At 45.5% G+C, this 11,041-nt stretch overlaps 1 protein-coding gene and 1 long non-coding RNA gene across 2 annotated transcripts in view; one reads left to right on the forward strand and one right to left on the reverse strand.

Annotated features, from left to right (window-relative positions):
• The window catches only part of Slc2a13 (solute carrier family 2 member 13), a 332,552-nt gene that overhangs the window by 320,744 nt on the left and 767 nt on the right, over positions 1 to 11,041 (reverse strand). The gene's annotated exons all lie outside the window — the stretch shown is intronic.
• Positions 10,795 to 11,041, forward strand: part of LOC115069708 — a 4,873-nt gene continuing 4,626 nt past the window's right edge. Inside the window, exon 1 of the long non-coding RNA XR_003848949.1 lies at positions 10,795 to 10,881. This is a non-coding gene — a long non-coding RNA (uncharacterized LOC115069708). The remainder of the gene's footprint in view (positions 10,882 to 11,041) is intronic.

Consider the following 11,041-nt stretch of genomic DNA (forward strand, 5'->3'; position numbering starts at 1 on the left):
CCCTCTCCTTCCTAGCTGCAAAGATGTGAACAGACCCCTTCTCTGAACTTCTTACAAGGAAGTCTGTCTGCCAAGGATCAAAGTGAAGAGGCCAGTGAACAAAGCCCCGAAACTGTGGCCAAAATAAACCTGTTGTCTTCTAGCTGATTCATCTTAGGGAGATGTCCCATGAGCAGAGAGCTAAGGCAGGGAGGTTGGCCTTAGCTAAGAGCAGACAGCTCCCGGCAGGAACAGGAGGCAACACACCTAAGGTGCAGGTAGAGACAGCTGGGGGCACAGTAGAGAGACTGTGGGATGGGGCCTGGGGAAGCCCTGGTGCTCCCGGACACAACGGATACAACACTGCAGTACACTTTCCCAAGAAAAAATGAGACTAAGGCACTTCCCACATCAGGAGGGCTTGTCAACTCAGGCAGCAAGTTAAAATTTCACAGCAAAATACCCATGCACATCTTATGAGTAGATTCTTTACAACACTTTTATCATTTCTTAAAATTTTCATTCCATACACCCACACACTGAGAGGTAAAGTACAATGTGGGGAAACACACCGATTCGGTCTTTTTTAAGTGTATCTGTATCTCATAACACAAAAAAATCGAATTCTAAGTAAAGATGATGACAAACAAAGAAGGAACAGTAAATACTACATTGAGTGCAGGCACCTAGGAAGATGGCCCAGCAGTGCTTGTCCTGCAAGCTCAAGGGCCAGGGTTCAGATCCAGACACTCGCATAAGATGGTGGACACAGCGACACACCTGTCATCCCAGCACTAGGAGATGGACACAGGAGGTCTGTGGAGCGTGTTGGCCAGCCCGTCTAGATAAAGCAGCAAGCTTCAGGTTCAGCCAAAAAATAACACAAAGTGGGGCTGGAGAGACAGCTCAGAGGTTAAGAACACTGGCTGTTCTTCCAGAGGACCTGGGTTCGATTCCTAGCTGCCACATGGCGGCTAACAACCACCCACAGCTCTTGTTCCAGGGGGGATCCAACACCCTCTTCTGGCCTCTGCAGCCTTTGTATGACACAGGTGCACTTACATACATGCATGCAAAGCACTCATGCAAATTAATAAATAATTTAAATAATAACATAAAGAGCAATAGAGACACTTGACACTAACATTTAGAACACACTGAAACACATATGTTCAATGCACCTACAACACAAACATGTACACACACATACACACGCAAAGCAATATTAAATATGAAGACCCTTTTTCCATGTGCAAACTCCCAGACACAAATGTATGCCTACTTTCACATTCTAAGTCCAGTTATAACTTTTTAAAGCTATATGTGTGTGTATGTGCGTGTACCCCCATGTTTGTATGTGAGCATGGGTGTGTGTATACCGCAGTGCATGGGTAGAAGTCAGAGGACAGCTTCGGGTGTCAGTCCTTACCTTGCACCTTGTTTAGAGATAGGGTCTCTTCTTAACCACTGTAAACCAGGCTACCTGGCCCAGGAGTGTCCGGGAGTGTCCAGGAGTGTCTGGGAGTATCTGGGAGTGTCCGGGAGTATCCAGGGAATCTGCTGTCCCCACCTCCCATCTCACCATAGGAGTGTGCGGGCTGTAGACACAGGCTACTGTGCAGACTGTATGTGAGTTCTAGATCTGAACTGAGGTCCTCATATCTACATGATAAGCACTTTACCCAAGTCCCTCACTGTAACTCCTTAGATGTCCATACAATGATTCTGTTCTCTGTGTTCAACGTTACACTCTCTCACACAGCATGTGGTCTACCTAACCATTTCCCAGTCACTAGGGTTTCTCTGTAACTTATCAAAGTTTGGGTATATTGTATACCTATAAATATCTTCATGCAAAGTGATTTTTTGTTTCTTTAAATTACAACCCCTGAAGTAAACTTTCTAGATTAAATAATATTAATCTTACATATGAACTCCAAGAGCACAGATCTCCCCATGTTAACCTCGTATCCAAGTATTTACTAAGTATCTGATATGTATCAGTAACGCTAACCAAGTTTGTTAAACGAATTAAAGAACAAATAAAACATGTTAAATATGTCTGGTTATTATCTAGAATAGTTTGTATAAAACCTATTCTCATTTTATAACCAGAAAATCCATCAAGGCATGCCCCTAATGCTCTATATATAAGCAGTATTTTCTTTGAGGCACACAAATCTACCACAGTATTTTTCTTTACTTTTACAACCTCTGTTTTGAGATTTTTTTTTTTTATTGTACAATAAAAGATCCTGGGTATGGAGCCATGGCTCAGTGGGCAACATGCCTCCTGTGCAGGGATGTGAGTCTGGATCCACGAGCACCCATGCAGAAAGCCAGGCATGGGGCACATCTGTAACTCTAGCACTGGGGAATTAGAGAAACGTGGATCCTGGGGCTTCCTGGCCATTAGTCTTGATGAATCAGTGAACTCTGGATTCGAGCTCAAAAAAATAAGGTAGCGACCAATAGAGGAAGATGAAGAACATGGAACCCTGGTCTCCGGTGCACAAACATGGTGCACAAGCATGGTGCACAAGCATGCGCCTCGCCAGGACCCACAAATGCTTTAAAAGACAAAATGGCTCCATTCTTGTCCTTAAAACTTAAGACTCTCAAACCAATGGCATGACAAGAGCAAGACCTGCTTTTCATTCTCAGTCCACACATAATTTTCTTTCAAAACAAGCAGCAGCTACTAGTCAAACAGCACAGGACTATGAGGTATGACCCCAGGCATGACTGTGGGGTGTGACCTCAGGGTGTGACCTTGGGGTGTGACTGCACACACCCTCCGGTCCAGCACTTGGGAGGCAGAGGCAGGTGGTCTAGACGTATGAGACCAGTGTGGTCTACACAGAGAGTTCCAGGCCAGCCAGGGCTACACAGTCAAAATACCAGGTACACAATACATATTTCAAATGGTCTGTGTTTATATAATGAGTTCCTAACTTGTCATGAGCTAAGCCCAAAGTGTCCACGTGTGACAAGGTTGTTGTGGAAATTAAATGAGTTAATGCAGGTAAAAACCTTCCAGTTACAGGGTTGGGGAGATGGCTCAGTTGATAAAATGCAAGGACCTGAGTTCAACCAAAAACCCACATTAAAAAAATAAAAATAAAAAGCCAGGCATGGTGGTGCTGGGAGGGTGACTGATGGCACCTCAGGTTCATGAACAGACCAGCCAACAGAGACACTGTCTCAGCTTAAAAAAAAAAGGTGGATGGCAACTGAGGATGACAGTCCTGGCCTCACGTACCCCCAACATGTCCAGCCATCAATATTGGCTCTTGTAAATTAGGATATAGCTCCATCAATACTGTTAACATCATTTTATAATAAAGGAAAATAAAAATAATTTCAATGTCTGTCATAACTAGTAACAGATTCATATTATAAATGACAATATCATTTGAACAAATCTAGAAAAACAGTAAGGGCCATTTGAAAGCGACCAATGCTGTCTTTCAATGTTCAGTTTTTAGTATTGAAATTTTGCTTCCAGCAAGAGAGATGGAAGTTTTCAAATGGATCTGAAGAGTTAGAAACAACACAGGTGGCATGAGAGAAGGTTCTCGTGGAGAGGTGGGAAATGCAGCATGTAAAGCACTGAGGTCTAAAAGTCGCTTTTCTTGATGGGGAAGATTGAATGAAAAGCAAGGAAACTGTGAGCATGTCTGTTAACATGCAGTCATTGGCTATGAGCAAGGAGCCAATGGGGTCCAGATATTGGACCAGTCCTGTCTTGCAATTATTTTCTACGTTTATAAGCAGAATACTTGTCCCAGCGGAAGAGAGATGTCTGCCCTTTAGAGACAAAGAACGGTCTTAATTTAAAAATACTTGTGAAATGGCAATCTATAAGTGGCAGAAAATATTTGTAAATCATCATTAATATTCAGAATATATAGGCATCGATAACCTAACCAAAATAACCCCAAGAAAAAATTGGAGGTAGAAGCAGGAAGATCAATTCAAGACCCATCTCAGCCACACAGCAGGTCTGAGGTCAGCCTGGGCTACAGGAGACACCGTCTCAAAAAACAAAATAGCAGCAACATAGGATTTGAGTCATTTTAAAAAAAAAAGACAAAACGGCCAACATGCATATGAAAAGTTGTTCAACATTACTGATCATAAGAGAAACATGCATGGAAACTACAATGAGGCCCCACCGCATCGCCACTGCGAGGGCCACTATGAAAAGAAGGAACACGCATGGACAGGTTCACAACTTGCAGCTCCTGTGCACTGTTGGTAGGACTGTACAGGGGCGCAGCCTCGGTGGGTGGGAGACAGTGGAGAGGCTCGTCAGAAAATGAGAACTACCAGAGGTCTCAGCAATCCTATTTCTGGATACATGGCCAAAAGAATTCCGATCTCAGCGAGGTATCTATCTGCACCCCATGTTCACTGCTGCGCCATGCACAACCTCAGCAGCCCAAACAGTACCAGCAGGCCAATGGATGAGGAAAACCTGTGTTCTTCCTCACCTCTCCCCCCCACCCAACTCAAGGGGTTATCATAATAAAACAAGGAAACCCTACCAACATGCCTTATCGCTTTTGCTGTATGCAATAAGGCACTTACAGAACAGAGGAGAAACAGCACAAGATCCCATCTACATGAAGTCAGACCACTGAAACCATAAATGCATGAAAGTGGTTGAGAAGTGGGGATTAGTGTGTAGCCAGCACAAACTTTTGGTTTTGCAGGACGAAAACTGTTCTAGTCTGTTTCTCCATTGCTGTGACAAAATACTCTGACCACTACCAATTTGGGAAGGAAAGGGTTATTCAGCTTACATCTCCCAGGTCACAGTTCATCACTGAGGAAGCCCAAGGTAGGAACTCAGGGCAGGAACCTGGAGGCAGGAGCTGGAGCACAGGCCATGGAGGAACACTGCTTACTGGCTTGTTCCCCTGGCCCCTGCTCAGCCTGCTTTCTTATGCAACACAGGCCCACCTGCCCAGGGCTGGCACCACCACAGTGGGCTGGGCCCTCCCACATCACTGGCCACAGGTCAGTCCAATGGAAGAAATTCCCCAGTTGGGGCTCCCTCTACCCAGGTTTGTCAAATTGACAACTAAAGCTGTCCAGCACAAACTCTTCTAAAAACCTTTTCTGCAACACTGTAAACATTGTCAACTTGAAGTACACTTGAGTGTACATTAAAAAAAATCTACTTTGAAATAAAAGGTCATGTTCATTTGGCATGTTTGCCAAAGAGCTACAAAGCTAGATTTGGGGATGAGGGTCACTGCACTACGGCTCAACACAGACACTCCTGTGCTTTGATGTCAAGTGTTCCCCACAGGCCTAAGTGCTTGATTACCTGGACCCCAGCTGGAAGTGCTGTTCTGTGAGGCGGTGGAGCCTGAGGAGGTGGAGCATCACTGGAGGGAGCAGGTCACTGGGGCCAGCCTTGAGCTCTTACAGCCTGGTTCACTCCCTGGCTCCTGTGTTTCCATGCCGCTCTCTCCCACCACCATCCCTTCCCCACCATGATGGACTGTATCCTCCAACCATGAAATAAACCCTCCAGCAAGCTGTTCCTGTCAGGTATTTGATCCCCGTGATGAGAAAAGTACACACAGACAGACACTGTGAGGCTGGAGCTCTTGGATGCCACCTACTGCCTCGCCTAGGAGCTCTGTGGCTATGAGGAAAGGCTTCACTTTTTATGCCTAGTCTCCTCTTAAAATCAGTAATCATACTTTGCCCCTGAATTAGTGAGACTGTGAATTCACATATGCAGTGTTCAGACCTGTAAGCATTCAACAGATTGTCATTTCTGAAGGTGTTGCAGGCCCACACTCTGTTATGAAGAGTGACTGCCTGGACTCAGTACAGGGACACTGAAGTCAATAGGGAACAATCTGGTGCCAGCCCACAGAGCCTGGAGGTGGAATGAGGTTCTCTGTGTAGCTTAGGACACACCCTGCTGACCATATCCCTCCAAAGAACGATACTAACAGGTACTAAAAGATTTTTCTGCCCCACCCATCCACTCCCACATGCCCAGGAAAAGCACATTTTAATGCGGAAAAGTTTTGAGTGTTTGAGTACACATACTCCTCTAGACAATGGGCCTTTGCTACCACTAAAACGGCAACTGTTAGAAGCCTGGCTGTTATTTACTGATGCTACAGGAAAAGAAAGATAAAGGAAAAAGGCTGTAGAAAGGACAGACTACACAGGAACCAGGTTCAATCAGAGAGAAAAAAAAAGCACGCTGTGCACTTGAGCGGAGCTGGCACAGGCTGGCTGCCATGTGATTCCGTCTCCAGCATGAAGCTGACTTTATGCTCTCCAAGCTTGTGGCCCAGAAGGTGGAACACAGACACAAAAGAGAGCAGCATCCCCTAAGGCCTCAGGAACAACCTAACAGAACTCAAGCTACAGACACCTGACTCACTTGAGGAGGGTGTTGTCCAACTGCTGGGCAAACATCACCCAGGTCAGAATCCACCAGGATGGGGCAGTCAACCGTGCTGCCAGATGAACAGGGAGGGAGCGAACAAACTGTCAGCACGCACAGCACACGCACACGTGGCTGCGTGTGAAGTCAAGGGAACTTCATTTACGCCTCAGTATGCTATCAGGAAGGAAAATAAATCCAATACAGAAGTTCTGCTTAAAATTAAAAAAATAAAAATAAAAATCCCTGAAAAAGTTAAGGAAAAGAGTTTGGGAAAAAACAAATTTTATCATTCCCTTCTCCTCACAAAAAGTTTTACATCAGCTATTTGTCTGAATATCCGGCTGTTTGGGGCTGGTCATGCTCATCTTAAAGGAAACTGTTGCTATTAATCTCAATATTGTATGACTTTTTTGGCCAAACAAGATTTTCACTTGCTTTACAGTAAGGAATAGGAATTCAAAAGGAAGAGCGTGGCATTTCTCAGTATCAGGAGGCTGCATCAACTGCACATTGCAACAGGAAGCTGCGAACTGGCGGGAGAAAGCACCACAGGCTGAAGAGAAGCCGTAGTACCGAGTGTTACGTACATTACAGTGTTAGTTCTCAGAACAGGTCTGAAAACCAGTGAATCCCAGAATTTCACTGCCTTTGTATTCCCTACATAGGCACCTACTCCTCAGTTGTCAGGAATGCTGCGGGCCAGGGTGACGTGCCAGCATGCACAGCTGCCAGGGCAGTAATAGCATGTTCTTGTAATCTGCCCCTTCTAGAAAATGTGTGTCATGCATGGGAAACACAGGACCAGAGTTCGGAATCAACACAAACTCTCACACACTTCTAACCCTAATATGTAAAGATTTATTTTTCATCATTTTTAGCTATGTGTATATGTGGGGGTGGGGGGTGGGGGTAGTATGTGGGGGTGTCTGCATGTGAATGTAGTGCCTGTACAGGCCAGAGACATGGGATCCCCCTGGAGGAGGAGTTCCAGGCGGTTGTGAGTCCCAGGCTGGCCAGTGCTACAATGTGAAACCCTATCTTAAAAAAAAAAAAAAGCAAGGGTTGGAGAGATGGCTCAGCAGTTAAGAACACTGGCTGCTCTTGCAGAACACCTGGGTTCAGTTCCCAGCACCCACACGGCAGCTAATAACCACCTGTAGCTCCAGTTCCAGGGGACCCGACACCCTCTTCTGACCTCCACAGGCACTGCATGACACAGGTGCACTCACATACATGCAGACAAAACACTGATGCACATAAAATAAAATACTTATTTTAAAAAAACAAAAGCAAAACAAGACAGAATGGGAAAAGGGGAAGACTCAGGAATGCTCATGGAATTCTTCTATCAGGAGCTCCCAAGGCTGCAATGACTGTGTCTCTGGACATGTGGCCTTCAACAAACCCCGCAGCTGACCTCCGAGAAGAGCTCCTTGGCCTCTTGTTGCTCTTGCTCATCTACGTTTCAAACACTCTGATTTCTCTGTGCCTTCACCTCTACAGTGAACTGCACCTTAAATGTTCAAAAACAGAAAAAGTAAAGATTCTTAAGATCTGCTATTGAATCCTGATTTTGTATTCATGACCTTTTCATGTATGTAGCTGCTATAAACTGTTTCCACTTCCAGCAAAGGGAGACCTGGCTTCACAGAGGAGACAGCAGCAGATGAGGGAGGTGAAGGACTCTACTGTGCCCAGGACACAGAAGGCCGTCAGTAAGCACCTGTCTGGTTCCTCCACTGCTAGACTCCTACTTAGTTTTACAAACCCTAACCTAAAAACTGTTTCTGTAAATGCTTTCTTCATCCTGTATCTTTATTTTTATCTTTGATTATTAGTGTGTATGCATGTGTTTCCACGTGGACACATGTGCACCATGAGCGCAGTTGTCTACACAAGCCAGAAGAGGGTATCAGATCCCTTGAATTGTGACTTAGAGGTAGTTGTGAGCTGTCCCGACATGGGTATAGGAATGAACTCAGGTCCTCTGCAGGTGCAGTGCACACTTAAATGCTGAGCCAGCCCCTCCTGCACTCTCTAACGCACACCCCAGAAGAATCAACAGTCCCTCTCCCGGTTCTCAGGCATTTCAGAGGCTTCCATCACTGTGAAATTGCTGTTTATATGTCTTTCTGCTCCATTAGAGAATGAATACCCTCAGGGTGAGACTCTAAAAAGGCTTTATGCTAGATGATTTTAAATTTTTTTCATTTTATGTGGATGAGTGTCTTGTCTACATGTATGCGTGTGCCTGGTGCCTTTGGAGGCCAGAAGAGGGGTGCTGGATCCCCAGGAACCGGAGTTACAGGCAGTTCTGAGCCACCGCATGGGTGCCAGGAACCAAACTTGGATCCTCTGGGAGAACACATACCCTGGAGTACTGAGCCATCTCTCCAGCCTCCCAGATGGGATTTTTGTTTTGTTTTGTTTTCGGTCTTTTTGAAATGGTCTCCTTGTAGCCCCAGCTGGCCTGGAACTTATCGTGTAGACCAGGCTGGCCTTGAACTCACATAGTGCCACCTGCCTGTGCCCCCAGAGTGCTAGGATTAAAGGTGTCACCACCATTTTTTTATCTATTTAGTTACCGCCTACCCCAGAGCTGACAGAACTAATAATGGAAGTTTAACCAGCATGTGTTGAATAGATGAATGATTTCATTAAAGTTTAAGAACTAAAACCTTTTAAAATATTTTGGTCTTTTTTTTTCTGAAAAGGACAATTCTAATTTAACATCAGCACCACACCAGTGATAGAAGTTTCCATTTGTTTTTAACATTTCTGCTCCCTATTCATCCAAACACTCAGCGTGTTTCTCCTCTGCGCCAGGACTGCATCAGCGAACAAAATTAACAGAACACCTGTCCCCACGGGCCTGGTATTTACCCAGGGCAAATCTGCCGAGAAAGGAACTTATCCGGGCAAACTTGTCTGGAAATGGTACAAGACAACATTTACAAGTTATCACAGGACAAAAGCAAACTGCTGACCACATTTAAAAATCAGTGGCTTTTCTGGATTATGAACTAAGCTCAGATTTAATGCCTCTCAAAAAATAAAACATAAAATGCTCACATCAAGGCCCATTTCCTTGCAGCTAAAAATAATTCTTGAATTCTCCTGGAAGGCTGGTGACTTGTGAGTTCTGAAGGCCTTAGTGTTCAGAACTACAATACCAACACAGGTCTGAAATTGAAGTGTTTTCTCTGACTTTTATGGCTCTATGTCAAAGCCGCTGCTCTCCTGTTTTCCCTCATCTCATTCCTGCTTCCCCAGGCCCATCAGCTCTCTCTTTGTGTTCACTGTCCTGCTCAGAAGGTCCTTGGCTCCTCTGTTCAAATCCTCCCTGCCTGTCAACATACCATTCCATCAGTACAATCTTCTGGCTTTTCTCTGCTGAGGACAATGCATCCCCTAGGTCTCCAACAGCCATGAGTGAGACGCCACTGAGGAGTCCCAGCTTGCTATGCTGACTGGAATACAGGCTCCTCAGTCCTGCACAGCACATTTGAAAGAGGTCTGCAAGGCTCTCAGGTAAGCACAAATATAATGCCTACATTCTCCTGATACTCGGAAGCCTTCTGGAGACACATATTTCCAAGCACTGAACAAAATTCTGGTTTACTGCCCAGCCTTGATAACTAAGATGTTATTTCTATGGCAGGAAAAAAAGGGAGACACACGAAGATGGGTGCTGAGCAGAGGGTGCTGCAGGGAGTCCTGGCCTTTGATTCTGAGGGAGATTACTTATTGACCAGTCCACTGGCACAGGCTTTCTATATAAAGAGACTGAATTTTGCCTGCTTGGCTTGTTTGCCCCTCTGGTGGTCATTCCGGCCTTGATTTGCCAACTTCACATTTTACTGAAAGCCTTTCCTTGCTTCACTAATTAACAGTAAAAGGGTGGCTTGGTGATTTGGGATCCTAGAGCAGTGAGCTGGGCTTCAGGCTCCTGGCTCCTAGCGGAGCTGAATAAATGACACTTGCTTCCCCTAGAACCTGTGGGCAAGGGTGAAAATCGTAGACATCAAACGAGCAGCAAGGACAGCTCAGCGCAGCCCTGGGCTTCCATCTAGCCCAGCCACGGGGAAGCAATACAGAGGGCACCCTAAAGGAAACCCAGTCTCGGAAGAAATCCTTAAAACAGCGTCAGCAGTGTGCCTCAGTGAGACTCAAGTTACAACCCTCCACTTTCCCTCAAAAGGGCTTTCTAATATAACACTGGGCACATTTCAAACAGCGTCCTCTGCCAAGAGCTCACCAAGGGTACACCTCCCCGCTCAGCGACCAGGGTGAAAATCAATGCCCAGAGAACTTTAATCTCCGTAGTTTTAAAGTAAACTACTAGTCCTAGATGAATTTGGGAAATGAACATGACATTTAATAGACAATTTGGTTCCCACTGGAAGACTCAGGGGAGGCATGCGGACCCAAAGGAAAAGTTCCAAGGGAGGAACAGGGAACTCATCTGGAAAACGGTAAGAGAGTTAAAAGACAAAGAGCAGAAAGCCACTAGAGAAAACAGCATTCCATCTAAAGACCACAGAAGGCACAGTTCAAAACTGCTCAATTCTCCAATGGGCTGGGAATCCTGGCAGAGGGGCTGGGTGGGCTGGGTATCCTGGAAGAGGGGCTGGG

This window comes from Nannospalax galili, unplaced genomic scaffold (genome assembly GCF_000622305.1).
Source record: "Nannospalax galili isolate Female #2095 unplaced genomic scaffold, S.galili_v1.0 scaffold454, whole genome shotgun sequence".
Taxonomy (NCBI): domain Eukaryota; kingdom Metazoa; phylum Chordata; class Mammalia; order Rodentia; family Spalacidae; genus Nannospalax; species Nannospalax galili.